This window comes from Bolinopsis microptera, chromosome 10 (assembly GCF_026151205.1).
Source record: "Bolinopsis microptera isolate Bmic1 chromosome 10, MBARI_Bmic_1.0, whole genome shotgun sequence".
Lineage (NCBI taxonomy): Eukaryota > Metazoa > Ctenophora > Tentaculata > Lobata > Bolinopsidae > Bolinopsis > Bolinopsis microptera.
The window spans coordinates 17,569,172-17,593,461 of NC_087081.1; the positions used below are offsets into that span (position 1 = coordinate 17,569,172).

General features: G+C 37.0%; 1 protein-coding gene and 1 long non-coding RNA gene across 2 annotated transcripts in view; both read right to left on the reverse strand.

The window, feature by feature from the left end:
- Positions 1-24,290, reverse strand: part of LOC134822479 (ankyrin repeat and KH domain-containing protein 1-like) — a 188,401-nt gene that overhangs the window by 36,242 nt on the left and 127,869 nt on the right. The gene's annotated exons all lie outside the window — the stretch shown is intronic.
- Positions 15,196-20,467, reverse strand: LOC134822488 (uncharacterized). Its single transcript, XR_010161194.1, has 5 exons — positions 20,161-20,467; positions 19,801-19,974; positions 19,280-19,469; positions 18,738-18,915; positions 15,196-15,632 (listed from the first exon to the last, which is right to left on the reverse strand). It is a non-coding gene; the product is annotated as an uncharacterized LOC134822488 (long non-coding RNA).

Sequence of the window (24,290 nt, forward strand, 5' to 3'; positions counted from 1 at the left end):
GGTACTGCAATATAAGTGCTTATTGGTTGGCCTGATGCAACTATCGAGAAAAATTAAACTTGACATATAATAATTAATTCGGCTGAAACTGAACCAACACCATAGCATGAGCCACTTAACGTTGGGGCGTCTACAAATTTGAATGACAAACATTAACAAGGAAAATCAAAACTATCATAAATAATATAAAATAAAAAAAGGATTTTTGTTCTTTACTATTCCGTCACATACTGATAAAAGAAAAAAGAAAAAGGACAACAAGCGATAGGAAATTGGATTTCGGACGGACTCCCAAGAGGAAGTTGTAACCAACAAAAACAAATTTCTGAGACTCATAGATGATGAGGCTAATCTGGCCTGACTGTATTCGGCAGGCCCAGAGGGTACTGAACAGTTGGCCCTTTAAAAGTAGGAAATCGCTCTGACTGCCGGATACATATGGTAGACTATTCCATTTCAGCATTGATCTATGAAAAAAGCTATTTCGGAAGGCATCCGAGAAGGGCACAGTGGTACTCATGTAAGTTGAAGTATCGACATATCCATTATTTGAGCATTGTGCTAGTGTATCGGTGACCCTCTGGACGGCATTGGAATATATTGTAGGGAGCGAAACGGGAAATTATGCTATTCACTATTTTTAGAAGGTCATAGATCTTTATAAATAAAATCTTCTGTTTAACAGGGGTATATTTTAGTTTCTTTTGCTCTGTTAGACAAGTTTTCGTCATTATAACTGGAGTAAGGTTCAATTGATCATTTAATAGCCCTCTTTTGGATAGCAACAAAACTGTGGATGATGAGTTGCAGATTGAGGGGACCTATGACAGAAACAATGTTCAAATATAGGACATAATTAACGCTAAAATAGAACCGATCTTTTCTGCCTTTTATCTAGTAGTGAAATTGACATGTTCTCTTATGTAGTCCAAGTCTAGAGGTAGCTTGTTGGAAACAAGAGCTTTTAAATTGTGCACCCCAATTAAACCTGGAGTTTATTGCGACTTCCTAAATCTGACTGAGGGGGCACAAAGTCAATATCACTTCCAGTAAGTTTATAAAAGAAGTTATTTGAAATGGCAGTTATCAGACCGTTTCTTTGCAGGACACAGAGAGGGCTTTGCAGTTTGTGGGTGGAACTTCATTCGATTCTCACTGACCAATCTTTATATCTGTGAGGTCATTCTGGGATTATGTGATGGTTCAGGGGTAACCATGGATCTCCTCCAAATTTTAGTGCTCATCTGCATAAAGGGGATTTGGTGCTTCAGAGACACGGGAACTGCATTTATAAATATTACAAACAATAAAGGGCCAGTATGACTTGAGGTGACACCAGACCGAACCTGGTAGAGAGAGACGTTTGGCCTCCTATCACTACTTGTTGTTGTGCCCCTCATGATAGGAACTTAATTAAATTTTAAGGATTAGTCCATCGACATTAAAAAATATTCTATATTTACTTAAAATGAGGTCATGCGAAAACGCTATCAAAAGCTTTTGCAAAAATCAAAATATATTATATCAGTCTGGACCTGTTATTCAATGGCAAGTGCAAGATTGTCCGTAAAAGGTATCATTTGGGTTGTGCATGAAGTTCATTAACAAAACGTGTGTCGGTCATCCAAACAGATCAGAACATGCTAGCGTATACAGCAGTCTTTATGCACCTTCAAAGCTTTCATTACAAGAGATGTTTAACGAGATAGGCTGTAGTTCTCACCGAAGACTTATCGCCCTTTTTCTTGTGCACTGGTACTACAAGTGCCAGCTTCCAATCGGGGTATGCATCCGCTCGAGAAAGACAGGTTAAATAAAACACTAAGTGGGTATGCAAGGGGGGGGGGGGCCTTTTTGGGCACAGTTTTGTGGACTCTCCCATGGAATCCATCAGGGCCAGGGGCCTTGTTAGGATTTAACTTTTTAAGAATCACAGAACATCTTCTCTACTATACACTAGACTTGAAAAAACAATCATCACGAAAATCTATGTCAATGCCATAATCGCTTCTCATTGAGAAACTGCTCATAAAAATATTCGTTAAAAAGGGCAGCTTGATAGATGGATGTTTCGAAAAGCGGTTTTATGATATTGGACAGTTTCAGGGATCCTGGTTGACTTTGATTTAGATTTAACGTAGTCCAGAATTTTTGAGATAAGAGCATCATCGGAGTCATCCTTCAACACTGAGTCTCATTCTTTCGTCCATCAAATTTTTAAATTTTGTGCGAAAGCACGAAACTTTTGTTTATGAGACTCAGAGTTGCGTCCCTTATGCCTTATTCTCATTTCTCTTATTTCGTACGGAGGACGATCACATTCGGAGTCATACCATGGGGGTGGAACTGAGACTTAATGGGTCTTTTTAGGGATCCAGCGGTCACAGGCTGCACGAGAACTCTTCTGATCGAGTCCAGGCAAGATAAGGATCATTACACTCAAATATACTATCCAATCGTGCTAAATAACTCAGAATTCGGCCCCTAAAATTACCTTGACTATAATTAAAGATCTTTCTTTTAGGCTGCTTAATTACTTTGGTCTTAATATCAAATGTCAAATGTGATACTAAAGTGGTCGGACATACCCACATTCGTTTTGATCTTAAAAACTTTAACATCCTTATTAGGTTTTGAATGTTAGTGAACACAAGATCTAAGGTGTTGCCTGCCTTGTGGTAGGGAGCTAATAAGTTGTGTAGGTCCGAGGTCATCAGTGAGAAAATTTTACAAAGCTAGACTGTTAGCTGACAAGATGACTGACCATCTGGGCCAGGGAATCGAAGCCAAATTAAGTCACTACCAGATGTGCTTTGCGTTTTCTGGCAAGATGCTATGTACAAATGTTCTTGAAAGATTCTACATTATCTAGCAAGCGTTCCTACTCGATTCAAAATGTTGTATACAAAAGTTTCTTCCACATGAGTCTTAATATGATGGCTAATAATTTCAGCTTGAACACTAATGTAGGAACATTAGACTCGAGATATCAATGTCTGTTCTATGGGCAATCAGAAACACCACCACGTTTTTTCTTGAATTTCTTGGGCTGGGTTGCATCACTGGATGCGTTCGTAAGATCGCCAGTGGGGCTCCATTGCTGACATTTTAGCATTAAAAACGAGTTTTCCTAATGTTTTAGATTGTGGTACTGCTGATAGGAATAATAACCGGATTCAAGCTTTTTAAATTTGTTTCAATATCTCGGTTGGGTCAAAATTTACACCATTTGAAAAGCGTGCTGAAAATAACCTGCCTGCACATGCCCAGAAACTCAATTTCACTGACATTTTTGGAGTCAGGCTGAGTGTTCCTTTTGTTTCAATGTTTTAACTTTTGAATGAATAGAACATGGATATACGCAATTCTTAGTACTGTTTAAGAAGAAAAAAAAACCATGATTTCGGTCAATTTTGATTTTTGGTAGCTAAAATTAGAATATTTTTCAAAAATAGGCCTTAAAATTTCATTCGCTGACCACATATGGGTGGTAAAGTTATAAATGGCCCCATATGGCCCGGGTTTAATTATGTTTTCTATGTTTTCCCTTAATTTTCTAGCAGAACCCAGAAGGATTTGGCTTCGGAAGCTTCGGAAAAAAATTATGACCCATTTTTGGTACGAGCCTGAGGCGTCAAAATAGCGCGAAAAAATGAAAAATGCTAGGATTATTTAAAATCTGATTTTTTTTCATTTTATTACATAGCTTTTTGGTGCACACTTCGATATTTTATGCTAATACCAGCAAAGTTCATTGGAATAAGCAATATTTGGATGGAAAAAAATAGTGCATATGTGCCAAAATAGCCAAAATCTGGCTCAATTTGAGATCGGAATAGGTATAATCAGGGGCAACTCTGATTTCATAGGATTTTTTCTTATGGTTTTTAGTCAATATTGCCTAGTTTTTATGGTTCTCCTTTCGAAATACCCTTAAACAATCACATCAGCATGACTGATGGGACCATTTCCATACGAAAAAAGCAGTAAAAATGGGACAGAAACCGCTTAAAATTCGATGAAAATCTTTAAACTGCTAGTCATAAAAAGATGCTTTTTTGTGTGACAGAAAGTGCCAAATTTTCGTAAAAATGATTTTTTGCCACAAAAAAGTAGTGAAAGTTGTCCAATTTCACTGAAATAGTATTAATTGGACGATTTATCCAAAATTGCACCACCAAGATGTGGCAGAGGCATAAAAGGGCAAAAAACACCAAATGTCAGCATGCCCTTTACGCTGAGCCCACTGTGATCGGTCAAGCTAATTACTTTGTATTTGTCAGGGAGCTCCTCATTACTGAGAATGGGAATTTTTCAGCCATGTCTTCGTTTAGAATAATGATTGTGAGGCTTATGTTTGTAGATATATCCATGGGAATTCTTGTATATTGGTCATATTTAGTGGTGGTGTTCTGATGCTAAATCGCGTGTATTTAGGGAAACCGATGGACATTATTGAAACACGGATGGATCAAAATTTGTCCAGGGTTCAGTAAGGATCAATTACAATATTACTTTCAGGGAATTATTAGCAGAGATAGAAAAAACCGACCACACCTAGACATGAACCCCAAGCCAGCTGCTGGTTATCTGAAAAGTATCTTTAAAAGGTCTGTTTCGGTGACCTGGTAGGTGACCGTTCGGTTTTTGTGTAGATAGCAATTTTACAGAAAATTGCAGCTAAGGCTGTCCAATGCCAGAGTGAAAAAAATTTGAATTATTCAAATGAACAGAGGTGTTGTGAAAGAACTGTTTATAAGCAGAAAAAAGAATGTGCATATACGTAACTAAAGGAGAAGAGCTAAAATGAGTTAATAAATTTCAAACATCACTAGATCTCTAACAATAACAAATATCCTCGTACCAGACCGCAGGAGCCCTGGTAGTACAAGACTGCCCGGTAGTACAAGACTACCAGGGCAATAGGATGAAACGATTACCACCTCCACAACTGCCATCTAACTCAGACCATCACACCAGGACACGCAGATCTTTTACTCCAAACGGATTACATCCTCATATCTGGTGAGCCATGCCTGAATTCTTTGTTATATAGTAGTTGTTGAAAAGTATTAAGCGTCTTCAAAAGAAAATTTGCATCACTGTCCAAAAGAGTATGATTAGGGCTTACCCTACTTTGAATGCTTTAACTGTATTTGAATTCTCATGCTAAATGCGTCAAGTCATCTCAAGCACAAATAATTAACGAAAATTTCTACTGTACAAACTGGTAACATTCTATCCCTATTAATTACCACAATTCCTTTTAAAGTACATGGTCGAACTCTGAAGGACCCTTGTATCAGAAAATCTCTGATATGCTAGAAAAACTGTAAAGTCTTATAACTTAAGGATTTAATATACTAAATGAAACCGCACTTTGAAAAATAACTGCTCAACGATCTTTCAAAAACATTTGATGGTAATAAAACAAATTTTGACGCCTTTCACCCTGGAGGTAGACAGAATAGCGGAAAGTTCCAATTCATTGAACTTGCTGAAACTATTGTTCAATAGACGAAGTAGTGTTTACCATGTAGAAGGGTTATAATCGTTTGTATCAAGATAAATATGTCAACAAAGTAAAGGATAAGTGGTTTGTAGCGTTATTCATAAAAGACACTCATAAATGGAGTCGTAAACGATTGACGTTAATCATGGTTTCAGAAAATCTAGAAATATTATATTTGTAAGTACAAACATGATGAACCCCTCCTTGTAGGGTAGTGTATCGTCCCCAGTGAAAATTTCCACCGAAGCACTCAACGAACTTAAGAAGATTATTGAACAATGTCCAAAGTATATGTCCACCTTATTGGCGAATTTTAACATGATTTACATGGGATGGAAAACACCAAGCATGTTCAGGACTTCGAAAACTTGATATTTAGGCCTTGGTCTGTCACCTCTAATCTCCACCTACACGCACCACAAACCAGGATTGTAAGCAATCATGCATTGATAAACATACTCCACTACCACATAGAACATTCTGTTTACTCTGGATCAATAGTACTTGCATTCAGCCATATCTCGCGGTATTCCACATATTCCAAGCCCCCTGTCTAGTATAATGAGGCCCACCACGAGCAAACGTACACCAATATTACGATTATTGTGGGAAAACTAACGTTGATCTTTTGTTAAAGCACCTCGATAACGATTTGTTAATAGGCCACCAGGAATTTCACGACTTTGCTTCAGTATTTAATCAACAACTAGACAACGCAATGTAAACTAGAGAACCTAAGTGTTCTAAACGAACCGCTAGGAATAATCCGTGGATTACGTAGGCCTATTTAACTCTGTAAATAGAAAACATGAGCTTTATTAAACTTAAGATAAAGGCAGGAAAAGGCATGTCTTAACCACTTCAACAACCCAACCAATCAGACTGTCTTTGTTATCACTGTACAAATAAAATAATGCGTCATCAGGAATTTAAAGCACACCGGAAGTTATTAAACCACCTCATTAATTGTGCAAAACATAAGTATCAGGGGGAAAGATTGCTGAATGTATTGGTGACAGCAAGAAAAACTTGGAAGATAATTAACGAATTACGTTGGTAAGAAGAGACGTAAGACGAAACCTAACTTTATTATTGATAATGAGCGTGGTAACCCAATCGTTAGTGTAATTGCAAATGAGTTCACAAGTACTTTGCTTCCATTGCATCTAATCTAATGAAGTGTATTATCATGACTATTTAAGAATAAATGATTTAGCAACATTTACCGACTACCTCCCGAAATCCATCACATCCAGTATTGTTTTAAAAGACTGTGACAGTGCTGAAATGATAGAGGACCATAAAGAATTAAAAAATGTAAATCAAGCGACACACCAATTCATGTAATTAAGAGTCGTGTCAGTAATTGCACCGTTATTTAGTGAATATTTTCAATGATGCATGCAAGGAAGGCTATTTCCTGAAGAAACTTAAGACTGGGATGAATTAGGTACGGATTTACAAAAAGGAAGATGAAACGCTTTTTAGGAAAATTATTGACCCGTTTCGACACTACCTGTTTTGGGAAATACTAGAAAAATGATATATGCTAGGTTGTATAGTTTCTTTACCTCTAAGGAATAATTTCATGAAAGACCAATTTGGTTTTCAGAAATGGCATTCTTAGTCATGCTCTTAATGATTCTGTAGATATAAACAAAAATAAAAAAACATTATGAATTGTTAACTAGCAAAAAGCAGTCGTACTAGGTGTCTCGTAGATCTTTCTAAGCCTTTGATACCTAGGACCACTCTAAGCTAATACAAATTATCCGAGGAAATGCTCTAAATCTGATTCTCTAGTTATTGATCTAAAGAAAAAAATTTGTATGGACGTCTTGATGTAAATAGTGATGAATTACCTGTAGAATGTGGAGTCCACAGGAGTGTGCTCAGTGACCTTACTGCTTCATACTGTACATAAAATGATATTTGTAATATACAAGGTCTAGCGTAAATTTGTTTATTGCTGACGACCACTAATTATAATTTGTTGCAGCCGACTCAAGGATTAAGGTATATTACATGGCCTAACAAAAATACTGAGGCTGTTAATAAGTACATGATAGTAAACCCTATACATAGTAATGGTAAAAAAGTGCTGTTACATGTCTTCCTCTCCAAATTAAACGTAACAATAATGATTTGACGCCGATATAGATAGCTTTTACTATCATGAATAACAAGGTATCGTGCGGGTTAGTCAAAAACTAATTCCTTGGAGTAATATTGATGGTACAATTAACTGTTGGAAACCACACATACAATCTCCTTAACAAAAAGAACTAAGCAGTGCTTGTGACGTATCACCGTATAGAAATGCTTACCAGTAATCATCCTATAAACAAATTTTACCATTCTCTTTTGAATCACATCTCGGTTTTTTTTTGCTATTTCTGTGTGGGGATGGATTCCTAATATCAGTTTAAAACCATATTTATTACTCAGAAGAAAATGTATAAAGAATTACTATTGGAGACCTTAAAAGGTATTGTAAGACAAAAATTCAAAACATTGTGTAGATGTTAGACCGTTCGGCTCCCAAACGTTTGGGTTGCCGAATTTTTATGTTAAGGAGTCTACCAACCTCTATTTGCAAAAACATAAAATTACTAGCTGTAGAGAACCTATATAGGATACGTTGCCTATGGAATTCTAATTATATAAGAGTACAATGTAATTAATTAAATAATTAAGACAAGTGTACCAATTTATTATTAAGACAAGAGTACCAATTTCAATGTTCTCTTTGATCATCCATATCTCATAGGAAAGACGAAATATGTTAATCACACCTTCTCCAACTAAACAATTCATCTATAAGATCCAGGCGTGGATGTGGATTGGATTTATGTAAAATGGCTCCTTTAATTTTTAATTCCTCTTGTTTTCGTGTTAAGAATAGAAATTACAAAAAGTCATGATGAATGCCCCATAAAACAGGTTATGGGCCTGAGATATGGATGACAAAATTTCACTGAATTCTAAGTTAAACACAATATTAATCCAGGTTTCGGGCGGCTCGCGCTGCCGCCAAAAAATTAATATTCACTCCCGGGGGGGACACTTATCATGCATATCCTTCTTTATTTTCAGCAGTAGTATGTTAGTGGCATTACAAGGCGCGGCTAGCATTTTACCGCCATTCTAGTTTTCACTGATTTCACGCAGAATGGAAACTAATAAATCAATGAAAACTAATAAATCACGGTTGTAGCTTCATTTTACAAAGTCAAATATTTAAAACAATTAAAATTGTATAGTGCTCAATTTGTAAATGACTAGTTGATCTTTTGCTATTGGAAAGTTTGTCAAGGTCTGGCAGCTAAGCTGGGCAGGAATGCACGGGCTTAGGGGCTTTTGTGCACTCCAGCAGATACACTAGATCGGTAGATTTTGGAACTAGAGGACTGGAAAAACTAAAATTGTTTTTGATGGAGGCAGAGGCATGGTTTTTGAGAGGTGACGGCTATAATAGCTCTTGTGGTACAAACTGGCCTTTACTTTCATAGGATTGAAGTTTTAGTTTTTGGACAGGAGAAGGCATTGTAAGAGAATGTGTCTTTGTTTTACAGGCAGAATATAACGCAATTGTTTGGTTATATATGTATCAATATCTAGATCTTTCGTTTATCAATTTTTCATAATATGGGTTTAAATTTTTAATAGGGAGGGAATTTCATCAACTTTATTAAGTACCTATCAAAAAATAATCTTATATCAAAAGGAATATATTTAAAAATCATATTCCTAAGTCTAATAATAAATTGTTAAAAAAACACTTTCTCACGTACCCTGCGCTTATCCTGAACAAACTGAATTACCTTCATTTGGCCTTCTAATTCTCCTGATATTGCTATAACTCGTTCATCAGTTTTAGGAAACCTAGCAGCTCCTTTAGAGACCTGAATGTTAGTACCGCTTTCCTGCTTGATTTGATCAATAGCTGCTCCTTTGGTTCCTATCACAGCACCTGTGCAATAGTAAGGACACAATATCTTGATAACTTTTCCAGTGCGGCGCTCCTTCCTAGGAAATTGTTGACCATCATCATCGTAGCTCCGTTTACGATCGTCCGACATGGCTGAAGGATTGTCTATTATGCAACAATAGATTTGATATGGATAAATTTAAAACGAACAAATGACTCAAATAACTTCCTAAGAAAAGCATCCGTTAAGATGCACTTGAGAGTTCTTTACTATTTTTGATCTAAAGCATAGCTTTAAGGAATCAACATTCATGATTTATCATCTGCAGTTTTGTGATTAAGGTAAACTGTAAAGTGTAGTATAGCAATGCAATATATGGTTTACAGTGCAATGTTGAAGAGTACCCTAATATTCTAAACAGTGGCGTAATGTTGCATGTTGGCACAATTCCTGAAACATCTCGCTGAAAAGATCAGCCTTAAGGCCTCAGGGAGGGTTCAAGGTCTTACCAGTTGGCAGACCACCTACTACCTGATGCTCGCGCACCACCCCTAGCCCTCCATAGAGCCTGGTTTGACGTAAAATTGAGGGTAACCATTACCAATTTATTCAGTTAACCTTGCAAATAACCGGTTCTTAAAGGATGAGGGGACCTTAGAAAAAGTTTTTTTCTCGTGCAAATCCTTTTATTACATTAATCGTATAAACCACTTTAGTAAAATCCGCAAAGTTGTATTTCATTCGCGCGCCGCGATATCCAGCCAAAACAATTTGAACCTGTGACGTCAATTATGTGAGTTGCTCTGATCCGCGCATATAGAAATACAGGTAAAATGAGCGTGCGGGCTGACTAAATTACTAATTAAGAATACATAAACAATTTACGATACTAACGAGCCTATAACCAATGGAGAGGAGACTTTTTATGACCGGTTGAAAAAAGAATTATCACCCTACGATAACCATGAGCCGAGATACACCTGAAATAAGATTGAAGTCACACAGAAAGGCATGTAAATTATGTATATTTATAGCTCCCAACGTAACACCTAGCAACTCCCTGTATCGTACCACAGTTGATATATCAACATGTCATATCAACACAACACGGTCCTAATAAAAATGGATCGGGTAGGTATGAAATGCATGTCTTCATTCCAGTTGGACAAGCACCAAGCACCAAGCTTTTAAGTTCTAACTCACTATGTGGCACTATTTATAACGTAAGCAAGATTTGCAACTATTACACCAAGCAATATTATACCAAGCATAGCAGACAAACACATCCACATTCGTTACGCTTTACACTCAAGTCACAGCAAACTAAAACGGTAAATTATAAATGAGTGTACAACTAAAGGCCGGTACACGCAGTGTAAAACCGCACGTGCGCACTCAGATAGGACTAGAGGCGCCAAGGGCCAGCTAGTAAAATGTATTCTACTACATCATACATTCAATCGATTTTTAGATCTTCTGTTGAACGGACTGGGTAAAGGACGGCGCTTCAGACTACCACAGTGTGTGGTGAGAGTTATCCGCAGAATGTACCCCAGCAAGTCAGGCAAATATGTCGGATTTAAATCACTAAACGAACAAGTTTCGGAAAAGCTAAACATATATTAAGTGGGTCGGTCAACATATCTTCTATTTCATATGTATTGTGCTCTGACAATTGCAACACTTGATTTGATTGTGCTCTGCCGATTGCAACACTTGATTTTATATTGTTCGTCGCACATTTCATATAAAAATACATTTCTTTATTCTTGTATAAAGAAATATGCCGATTTTTAATTGTGTCCATATCGGGTTTCAAACAAGTCAAAACAAAATAGCAGTTTGTGGTTTAGTTAGCGGATGCTACTTATCTTAGCTATTTATAAATAGAAATACTTACTACAACTACAAGAAAGCCTTTCTGAGTTACATTTAACTATCAAAGAGAATTATTCGTAACTTAGACTAATTTAGTGCAACCAAAGATACCGCTCTCGCAAACGCCAAAGGTAACACAACGTAATTAAAACAGAACAGGACAAAATGTTGACACTAGCGAAGGGTGCGCGCGCACGTTGGTCTTACACATAATTGACGTCACAGCCCAAAATTGCTATCAGCCAATAGGAGCGCGGCGTGATATTGCACGAATTATCGATTACACAGTCCGGCGTATTTTTTGATTCTACACACTTTCACAGGACTTAAACGCGAATATTTGGAAGTAAATTCTAAGGTCCCCTCATCCTTTAACATTTTGTTGCTCCCAATAAACTTATCCATGGGTATCAATTGGCCATCCAACGTCAATAGAACTATAGAACTGTTATATGCCCTTAATTTGTTGAAAAATAGAGGTTAACATATATTCTTAAAAATCAGTCTTTTAGCTCCCCTGAGACCACCTTCAATTAATTAATTAATTCAAAACCTCATATCTCAGCTTTGGAGCAAAGAATCAAAAATTGCTGCATTGAGGAATAATGTTGCCAGTTAAAGGTCCCATGTCATAAACTGTAAAAGATAGATTTTATACAAAATGTCATAAATTAAAGTTTTTTCGGTCAGGACAAAAGCCCCTGTGGCCCCTGTGGACTTAAGAAAGGCCAAAGATTAGATTAGATTAGGTTGAGAATAATGACATAAACATCATCACTAGTTTTAAACATTCTTTCTGATTTCCTCATTATCAGAACTGTGAACATTTCACAGCCTTCGTCATTAAAAAACAAACAAATTCTATAACCAAAATAATTGTCATAATTTATTTACATATAAAAAAGTGGACAAAAAATGTGAGTACAATGACAGAGTCCCTAATGTGGAGAAGGCTACCTTCTCTCCGTTCCTCACACACTCAAATTACCTAATTGAACAAATAGACAAGATGGTGTAGACATCAGCCAGAGGTCGTTTTAAATAAAGCGATACAGTAAAAATTAAACATTCTGCCATATAGACGACAACTCCATCTGTCAAATTATATGTTTAGAATCATCCATGACAATTGTCCTACAAACTTTATGAACAAATTTAGTTACATATCAGGAGGTAGTAGGAGCGGCGAAAGCTGCAACCTATATGTTGATAGATCAACATCACATAAAAACTTTCAATACTTGGGGGCAAAATGTTGGAATAATGTTCCAACAGATCTACGAAATCTGCCCGATGTTAAAAGCTTTAGTGATTCGTATAAGAAACAGCTACTCTCATCAAAAAAAAAAAAAAAAAGGAACGATGTACACGTGATCTGAGATACCAATATCTCAATATCAAAAGGATAGTGTCTAGAAACATTCATAGTCCATGGTGGCAGGTATCAAGTTAAACGAAGTTACACTGACCGGCAATGTATACGATTGCCGTCTCCCTCTCTCACCCCTGACTGCTATCAGGGCTACTCTCATCTGTAACAACAGACCCTAATTATACCGTCGACAATTCATATGAAAATTTTACACTGCAATCATAGTCGACGATAACTAAGTATCTTCTAATTCTTTTAAATCTGAGGCATATATATATTTTAACGGCCAGGTAGCGCAGTTGGTTAGAACGCCTGTCTTACAATCGTTAGGTTGCGAGTTCGAAACCCACTGACTGCCTGGTCGTGGGGTGAGCGTCGTCGACGTTCAGCTAAGGATCATGAGTGGTCTATGCAGCCCCCCGGTCTACTCAGCCTATTTCTATTCGAATACTCGAGAAATCGGGTGTGAGGGTTAAATGAGGAGCTGCACATTGCAGCAAAGTCTCGGACGAAGAAAGTATGGTACACACTACCTTAACCGTCACTGGCCAAAAAGATCCTTCGGCTTCCTGTAATTGGCTGGTTGCACTTGTGTAACATTGTGGCTGTTGGAATACACCGAAGTAAAATAAGTGTCTAGATAAAAAAAAAATAATTGATGTATCGAAAGGATATTCCCTTTTTTACCACCTTACCATTCTGATTGATTTTTCACATGACTGACATGTTTTAACTGGAGAAGGGGTTCGCACAGTGGTAGTTTTATAGACCACATTTAATTTATTAACTTATTATACTTAGTATTTATTTTTGGTGACTGTATCACCCAGTTTTAACATTTGATAATTGTACAGTTTATTGACGACACATTGACTGAATGTTATTTTATATTCTAATCTATATTCTAGATATTTTATTTATTTTTCAACAGACGACAACTTCCTGTTTTTCTCTTCTATATTAGTTACTCATATCTCTTGTACAGACTGTTTTACAAGGACATTGACAGATGATACTCACATTAGGCATTCATTATTGCATCTAAATTATTTCACTTGCATTAGGTTTAGAATTTTATTCTCTGGTTAACAGATTTCAAATGTTTAATTAATTTGTAGTATGACAGTAAGGTATATAAGAAGTTATTTAATTTTGCTTGGGCTATTATATTGACTATTGAGGTTTAATGATGATATGGAATTTGAATTTTATATAAATTTACACTATGTGGTTGGGGCATTTTGCATAGTAAATATGGTTACTACTCCTATATATCATATTATTTGATTGGTATTCGATTTCTGATTATTTCCCTAGGAATATGATTATTATATCTCAATTTGGCTTTAGGTAGGGTGCCCCGCTAAAAGAACTGGATTCTTCCAGGAAGCATCCCGTGCACAGAGCTTGGTCTACATATATATTAAATTATTAACCATTCATTCTGTATGTGCACGAAAATTTATTTCAATCAATCAATAAATTTTCGTGCACATACAGAATGAATGGTTAATAATTTAATATATATGTAGACCAAGCTCTGTGCACGGGATGCTTCCTGGAAGAATCCAGTTCTTTTAGCGGGGCACCCTACCCAAAGCCAAATTGAGATATAATAATCATATTCCTAGGAAAATTATCAGAAATCGAATACCAATGAAATAATATGATATATAGGAGTAGTAACCATATTTACTATGCAAAATGCCCCAACCACATAGTGTAAATTTATATAATATTCAAATTCCATATCATTACCTTACTGTCATACTACAAATTAATTAAACATTTGAAATCTGTTAACCAGAGAATAAATTTCTAAACCTAATGCAAGTGAAATAATTTAGATGCAATAATGAATGCCTAATATGAGTATCATCTGTCAATGTCCTTGTAGAACAGTCTGTACAAGAGATATGAGTAACTAATATAGAAGAAAAAAAAACAGGAAGTTGTCGTCTGTTGGAAAATAAATAAAATATCTAGTATATAAATTAGAATATAAAATAACATTCGGTCAATGTATTTCAATCAATATAGATGAAACACTTTCCATAATAATTTACTGGGCCGCGCTCAGCCTGTCATTCTGCCGAATCTCTATTCATATGTTTATGAACATGATAGGGATGATAGCCTGAGGTCCCCAGGTAAATAATAATATGTTACATTTTAAATGAACGCTCACGTCACTGCAACAAGCACTCTTTAAACTTGTAAGATGCAGGAGTGTTGATCAGGTTTAGGTCCGAAACACACTTCACATAGCCATGTGCCTACGCGTACTGCGTGACGCGCTTGTTTCACAAGTAGGATAGGCACATACAGATCAGCACACATAAGATGGTACGTGTGCGCGCGCGCAGTGCCGACAATTGCGTCGTATTTAACCCCGGGTGCACGTACATCGTGTGCGATTATTTATACTTATCGAAGGCTATAAATGCCTCTTGTTTATTTTAATTTGGTATTGTTCACTTTTAGACGATAAAATACAGGAATTGCGGTATAATAATACGAATAATTAAGATTGTACGATCAAAATACATCACGAAACAGTATCAACTACCTCGCTACTTATCAACTTATACTATGTACTATGCGACAAAGATACACAATGCAATATTTATATACTTATAGAATAAACGAAACACAGTATTCAGTATTTACTAGTACTACCCCGCTACTAGTAGTAGTACTACAACTTAATGCGACAAAGGTCAAAGATATTGTATAAAATATAACTAAATAAACAATACGGTGCCCATGCCTGAGCTTTATAAAACTGGAAACACTTCTCAGATTAATTATTTTGCTTCTCAAAAACAATTACAAACTAACAATTTTCGACGTTAAACAGCTACATTAAACATTAACATTACACTTCACAATCCGAAAGAAAGGGGCTCGTCGCTGCAGGCCTGACTTTGACTTGATCCTGAAAAAGTACATGTCATTTAGGTACCGCGACAATTGTGAATTGACCCCCCGACAATTGACCCCCTATGTAATTACACTGGGGTCAATTGTCGCGAAATCTAGGGTTTAGTACGACAATTGGCCCCCCGAAAATTGACCCACCGACAATTGACCCCCTACCTATGTAATTAAACTAGGGTCAATTGTCGCGAAATCTAGGACTTAGTACGACAATTGACCCCCATGTAATTACACTGGGTCGATTGATCGGGTTAGGGTCAGGGTCAGGGTCAGGGTTAGGCCTAGGGTTAGGGTTAGGATTAGGGTTAGGGTCCTGGGTCAGGGTCAGGGTCAGGGTCAGGGTCAGGGTCAGGGTCAGGGTCAGGGTCAGGGTCAGGGTCAGGGTCAAGGTCAGGGTCCTGGATCAGGGTCAGGGTCAGGGTCAGGGTCAGGGTCAGGGTCAGGGTCAGGGTCAGGGTCAGGGTCAGGGTCAGGGTCAGGGTTAATTGTATTAAATTATATTGTCGGGGGGTTAATTGTCGGGGGGTAAATTGTCGCCCACCCGTCATTTAATGTAATTACATAATACAATATAATACATAATACAATGTAAATGTTGCTGTTACAAAATGTATAGCTAACATAAGCGAGCGTTCATGTATGACGTCAGCAGCCGAGGGAAAAGGGTATTTGGAAATGCTGACGGTTGCTGACAGGAGGGGGAGGTATGAGCCTTGTTAACGTCAACAAAAATACGTGAATTCAAATCAATTTTATTAGCAATAAAACGTCACTAATTTCCTTAAAATTAGTACTCGAACTGAACTCTGGTGACCAACTGCTTAAATCAGTCACACACTAATTTTCCCTGCCTCATGCCTACTACTGGAAACTGTATCTCCAGACAAGTGTCAGACGTTACTATGCATTGGTTGCTCTTCAAAAAGGTTAGCAAAAAGATAAAGAGTGCGACCCTGATAAACTTTTGGGAGAGATTCATCGACGACATATTTGGAGTGTGGATGGGGACAGCGGGACAATTTACAATGTTTGTCGAATTGTTGAACAAACTGGCTAAATCAAACTGGCAGAACCATATAGAATCAAGGTTAACTTTTTAGACCTTACCTTGAGCTTGGACTCAGAAAATCAGATCTGGTACAAGCTATTTAGAAAGGAAACAGATGCTAGGAACTACTTGAGATCAGATACATATGTAGTTTCCAACCCCACCATGTGTAGAGGACCTGGGCGAACTAAAGGAGGATCTTGCCAGATGCGGACACAACAACAACGGTGACAAACTAGAAGAAATCGAGCCGAAAGCAATACAGAGGTCTATTGAGAACCCAGGAAATCCAACCAGAGACACTGAGGATAAGACACAACAGAGCCTCGTATTTTCCGTACAACACTCTTGATAACATTAGTCTTACAAAGTTGGTTAAGAACTTAATCTGGTCATTAAGCTACTAGGTTAATGTTATGTGGGGATGTACGGATAGTATTTGCCACTAGGAAACACCCTTCAATCGGTAATACACTAGAAAAGAATCGACAACTGGGACAACTGGAAACCCTTGATGTAGGACAATTACAGAGGTGTAATGGACCTAGCTGCAAAATTTGCCCCGTCCTCTTTGACAAGGACTCAAAAGATCATGGGGGGGGGGGGGGCCAATGACTACCAATGGAGACTTTTGGGGACTAATGGGGACTAAAAATCATGGGGACTAGAGGTCAACTCGTTGACGTAATTCACCATTTGTCCCCATAAGTCCCCAGAATTTTTGACAGTTATTTATGGTTTTCAAGTTAGTTTAATAACGATACGATCGAGATGTTTTGTCCAAGATAAGAGTAGGATAAATCTAAATGGGGACTAATGGAGACTTTTGGGGACTAAAAATCATCTAAATGGGGACTAATGGAGACTTTTGGGGACTAAAAATCATGGGGACTCGGGGTAAAATCGTTGACGTAATTCCCCAAGTCCCCAAAAGTAGTCATTGGCCCCCCCCCCCCCCCCCCGATCATGGTCAACAACATAGAACTGGTGCTAGACGGAACTCTAAAATGCAAGGACAAGCATGTTATCTACCTTATTGGTCATAATTATCACGGACATTACTTTCACACTGAAGACCTCAGCGTGAATAATTATGTCCGTGAAAATAATGTCTGTGGTATTAAGGTCCGTGAATAATAAAGTCCGATAATTATTTCCATTAATTTTAGTGTGCGTCCCACATAGGCGTAGATATGTCTGTAGCCGATTACTATATTAGCTAATTAGTATACTAGGACAAATATAATCACTCCTCAGTCACATTCTAGAGTTCAGAAAAAGAGTAAAAAACTGAATATTAAAAACTGGAGTTATTTCAATTTTAAAGAAGTCATTTTGGCTAGTATCCCGAACCGAGATATTATATGTGCAATTTTTTTCATGGAAGCCTTTTTACTTAGTATCCACTACAGGCACGTAGCCAGGATTTTTCTTTGGGGGGCCCTTGGCGAGCGGAGCGAGCCGACCCGTTCAATCCAGCTGCACAACAAAATTTGTTGTTTTCTTGATTTTTTATGTATGGTGTAAAACAGTGTAGAGAAGTGTACGATCGAAGAATATTTCCAGATTTAAACATGTAACAATTGTTGTTTAAATGCTACCTGAAGCTGTTCAAATGAAATTGAACTGGGAGAATCGAGAAGATTACAAGTCACAGCTACGTACAACAATCAGGGTCAGGAATGAAAAGGGATACGTAGATAGAGTTCCTTATAATCCCTGACTACGACAGGGAGCTGAAGGCAGATCTGGGAGGGTCTGGGCACAATATTATATTGCTATTATATTATCATCTGCACACTTATACTTTAACTTAGCTTAAACTAATTACAACACTACAAATCCATTACATTTATTGAGGATATGAGTATGACGTAGTTATGTCGATACGTTATTCAACTATTTATTTCTATTAGAATCTGTCTTCACTAAGTCTATTTAGAGACAATCAGAAATTTGAATCATTTATCAAGACATTATACTTATACATCACAAAACCTCCGACTTGATTTACAACTTAACTTCACAAACACTAATCATATAATACAAACTTACTCTGTCGGTTATCATACTATAATTCAAGGCAACATTAGCGTCCGTGAATTGATCTCTGCAGGAGCCCTCCCTTACTAAAACTTGTGTCTTCATCTGCCGTATTACTTGGGAATATCGCCGGTCTCAGCTTCAAACATAAAGGTATGATATTCAATAGACGCCGCTCTGCAAACGTCACCTGAAAAGGGATAAGTAGATAGAGCTCCTTATAATCCCTGACTACGACAGGGAGCTGAAGGCAGATCTGGGAGGGTCTGGGCACAATATTATATTGCTATATTATCATCTGCACACTTATTCTTAGTTTAAACTAATTACAACACTACAAATCCATTACATTTATTGAGGATATGAGTATGACGTAGTTATGTCGATACGTTATTCAACTATTTATTTCTATTAGAATCTGTCTTCACTAAGTCTATTTAGAGACAATCAGAAATTTGAATCATTTATCAAGACATTATACTTATACATCACAAAACCTCCGACTTGATTTACAACTTAACTTCACAAACACTAATCATATAATACAAACTTACTCTGTCGGTTATCATACTATAATTCAAGGCAACATTAGCGTCCGTGAATTGATCTCTGCAGGAGCCCTCCCTTACTAAAACTTGTGTCTTCATCTGCCGTATTACTTGGGAATATCGCCGGTCTCAGCTTCAAACATAAAGGTATGATATTTAATAGACGCCGCTCTGCAAACGTCACCTTATCACCTACCTGAAACAGATTTTAAGATAAGCAACTAAATAAAGATTCGTTGAGATTCTGAGTTTCTGCCCTGACGGCTAACCAAATAAAATTTGGTCGGACAGACTCATCTCGCATATTAGGAAAAGCAGCTGAGGTTTAAGATATTTACCTTCTTTCAGATTTCTTTTTTAGACTGAACTAAACTTTAAACGATAACCTCTGAATGATCTGAACAACTAACTTTAAGGACATCGATCCTAAGAAATGGCCGTTTTTAAAAGCTTTAAAAAATTTCAAAGGGTCTACACAATGTCAATAACGCGCGGCCGGCTGGCGCTAGATATTGTAAAAGGCTTACGATTTTTTCCTTTATTCATCAGAAAGTCAATGTGGCAGACATAAAGAGCTAAAACTCTGTCAAAGCTTCTAGATCAATCTTTCGATACTGTTTAGGCGGGAACTACAGGAGGTGCTATTTTCAGGTCCGTCTAGATCTCTGATAGGAAAAGTTAGTGGATCACTGGATCCGTCCCTGAAGTGAAACAAATGTTACTATCTTGCAAATGTTAACCATTTTATTTCGATTAGAATCGAATTTAACATACTTAAACTTGATATGATGTAATAATGAGGTACGTGTAAAAATCAAGGGTATCCCTCGAGCCAGTTCAGCTTGTGTAATATAACAAAATAAATAGGGAAAAATAAGGGAGAGTACCTGGTGCCATGCTGTGTCAACAGAAGCGCTGAGGATAAATTCAGTGAGCATTAGTTGGAAAGGATTGTCATCAGTTACTGTGTGAGTTAGTGTTGTGGTGGACGAAAGGATAAGCCGCTGATCAGGGATATAGGCCCCTCCTCACGAACTCTCTGCTGTGTTGGCGCAACGAGTGAGACTTTGGGGTGGTCAAAAGATGTGATGGTCCCGTCAAGTCTTGGCGAAACTCAACATAGGTCAGATAGGTAGAAAACAATGCCATTGGAAAACTCTATCCAATGCAATAGTCACATTATAGTCATTTCTAGAAAAAAAAAAACCTGGTTAATGTTGTTTAATGTGAGAGAATAAGATAAAAGAGTCGACCAATTTTTGTCAGTGTAAATATTGTCAAACAGCGGGCTCCAAAATCGTCTAGGGGGAAAGAGCCCTGAATATCAGCTATCTGCCTTAGTACCTTGGCTCTAAAGTCTAAATTATGCAGCGATGACGACATAAAAAGTCGCTGTATCATGGCAAATCTTGCTTTGTCAGAACTAAAAGAAGGTTTAGGAGCAAAGTAAATATCAGACTTAAGATATGAAAGCACAGAAAGACTGAGTCAAATGTACAATTGTAGCTGCTGTCAGCTATTCTGCATCAAATAAAATATTAAGGGGCCATCTACTTAGGACGTCCAGCAAAAAGGGAGGGGGAGGTGGTTTTGGAATTTCGGACAAATCCGGACAGTGATAGGGAGTGGTTTCTGAAAATCCGGACGTCCGGAAATTTTGGCAGAATTAACGAAAAAGTCGCATTTATTTCAACTCTTTGACACTAATTACTCAGTGAGTTTAGATCCCTGTATTTTGAACGAGAAGTCGTTTCCCAGAGCAGCTCATGAGAGCCGAGACACAACTCGCATATTCTGCTACTGCCTTAAAACTTATTCCATTGGATGGCTACCTACTTAAGTACCTAAATGTATTATTGTCTATTCTAAGTGACTACACATTTTATTAACAATGAATTTGAGTTGGTTTTATTTGTACTCTTTAAAGTAGCTGGAAATCCGGACGTCCGGGGGAGGGGGTTTGAAAATTCGGACACAACCGGACAGGGGGAGGGGGTGCTCCCCGGGGGTGGTCTGAAAATCTGCAATTTTGACGGACGTCCCAAGTAGATGGCCCCTAAAGTCTAAACAAAAGTTCTCAAAACGTACACAACGAGAGAGTGTCGACCTACATGTCAATGAAACAGACTGTTTCACTGTTTGAGACAACACGTGTGTTTGCGCGCAATTCTGGAATAATCCGAGAGATGAACTGTAGCGAGTGTAACTTTAGTGTGCAGATGAGTGTGTACTTCGATGTATACTATTTCTGCACGTACAGGATCCTTTGTAAGGGGTCATTCACATATTTAGTTATCACTCACTTTGCTAACCAATACAGCAATACTGGGGTAGGTTCACTGATAGTGTTTCTCAGAGATATAGATGGCTGTAAATTATGCTAATAAATATATAAAAATAAATATGGTCAAATGTTAAACAATGAGATGATTTAAGAGAAGCAAATATTAGTGGACTGAAATTATAATCTGATAAAGTGCAGCTGTGAACTCAAATGTATAAAACAAACTCACAATTCGGATCGAACAGTTTAAAATGAAACACAATAAGACAGAGTAATTGGTAAAATGTTAAACAATAAGCTGTTTTAAGACAAGAAAATATTAGTCGACTGAAATTATGATCTGATAAAGTGCAATGCTTGCAGCTTCCGATGAAAATGTATTCAACTTTGTGTCATGCTTGAATTGGTTTTGGACCTCTTCAATGCTTTTAATTTATTTATTATTGTTATTTGGTATTATGAGCTGATATGTATATATACATACGGTATCTAAAATTAAGCGTATAGCGAGCATATTTAACAATTTTTAAGCAATAATGTATTGCGAGCAGCTGTAACTTAAATATCGCATAAAAATCATATAATTATAACACAAAACTAAAATTTTATTGGAATCTAGGTTAAACTAAGATAAAATTAATATCAGCCCCTTCGCCACTCTCAGCAGTCAACCAGGGCTCATAAAAGCTTAACAGCGCCTGGGTCCGTTCACCAACTGTGCTAATGTGAGTGGCGGTGTGGTAAAACCCATTTTAACAGCGTGAATATTTATCAAATATAAGCGCGCTAGCTGCTAGCATACTTGTATCATTTAATTTTTAATCAAATTTATTCGGATATATATTTATTGATTATGTATTGAATTGGTGATAAATAATAAAATTGTCTTTTCTCAAAAAAAATTGTCTTTTCTCTATAAAACAACAGATCGAACAGTATACAATAGTACATTTAACAAATGTACTATTGCAAATGACAAAAGTGTAATAAGGTAACTGGTAACAAGTCTGCTGGTTATTCAAAATTTAACATTAAAATATGTCCCGGCCCTTTGAATCATCCGCCGAATGATCAACTGAATGATTGCAACAGACAAAGAAACAAGCAAAATTTGTTAAATGGAGTGCATGATCAAAGAAGGTACGGGTATATGGCCCCCAGAATATAGGTGGCCCCCCAAATATAGGTCATGTTAGTGGATACAGTTCTAACCAAGATAAGCGATACTAATGGGATCTGTTACTGCTAGGTTGGAGTAAAACATGTAACTAATGTTTCTGAATAAAAATTTTGGACCTACATGAGGTATTTTGGTATATTTGGTCATGACAGCGAAAGATTTTAACGATGTTGTCATTTTCTAGAGGGGTAAATATGGCGAAAAATTGTCATGACAAAAATCTGTCCAACACATGCCATTAAGACTACTGGTATGAGTATAAGTATTATTTTAAGCTATCTTTTCATCGAGACATCTGCAAACTGACAATTTGGAAAAAAGTTATGGCCACCACGATTTTACGGGCCCCCAGAATATAGGTCTATACGACCCCCAGAATATAGGTTGGTCAAAAACCCTGAACATGCCCAAAACCATGCTTTGGGATGCTCTACTTGTAGCTACTAGTCTCCTGAACACACATATTAAGTTTTATCAAAATTGGATAAAAATTGGCCGAGTTATGGGATAAAAACAAAAACCATATGCCCATATTTGGGCATACGCACCAAATTTGATCGATTTTGGTCCATAAATTGGTCAAATATCAATATTTTTGAATGAAACCAACTTTATATGGAAGTTAGCATATATATTACACATTCTCTATGATTATCAGCTCAATATCTACCTAACTGTGGATTCTGTGTTCAAATAATCGCAAAAAATGAACAAAATCGCTCATATCTCAAACTGACTTCGCTCAAAACAATAGAACTCAATAGGGTTTCAATATTTTCACATGAAATTTTCAGAATCAACGTAGAATTGTCTCATGACCTTAAGTTTTGGGACAGAATTTTGAGTTAGGCCTTTAAAAAAATTTGGCGGCCAAAAATGTCTGATTTACAGTCATTGAGGTGCACATTGTATTGATACAGATAAAAACAGCCCCCCTCAATCATATCTAGGGACACTCCTTCAATCTTATTTAAGTATTTAGTTAAGATCCCTACTAAATGAGTGCATGAAAGCTTTTTAACTAGTAAAATTAAAGATTTTACTCATTACGGGTATATGGCCCCCAGAATATAGGTTTTAAAAAAAAAAATAGCGACCAAGATACTGCATTTTCTCTGTCACCCTGAGCATTAAGGAATGTGGGGTAGTGATGAGAAACAGTTAAAGAACATATGCTGAAGAGATGGCATCATCAAAATGTATGAAGGTGGAGTATTTGAGGACGATTTTTGCATACCTATATTCTGGGGGCCGTAGTTTTTGATTTTTTGCTATTAAGTATACTCTAAACCATTTCAATTTAGTATCTGGAGCCATTGGCATCATCAATACAGTCTCAGCAACATATTCTGACTGCATATAACTGTCTGTGACAATTTTAGAACAACTTAGGAACAGATGTTTGGACCTATATTCTGGGGGCCCTGTTAAAAAATGGTATTTTTACAGGTGAAAAAAAAGTACACTTAAAAACCTAATAATTATTTTCAACTACCCAAGAAACATTTAAAGGGTTATTATGTTCATATTTACAGCCCTAAACATGCTTAGAA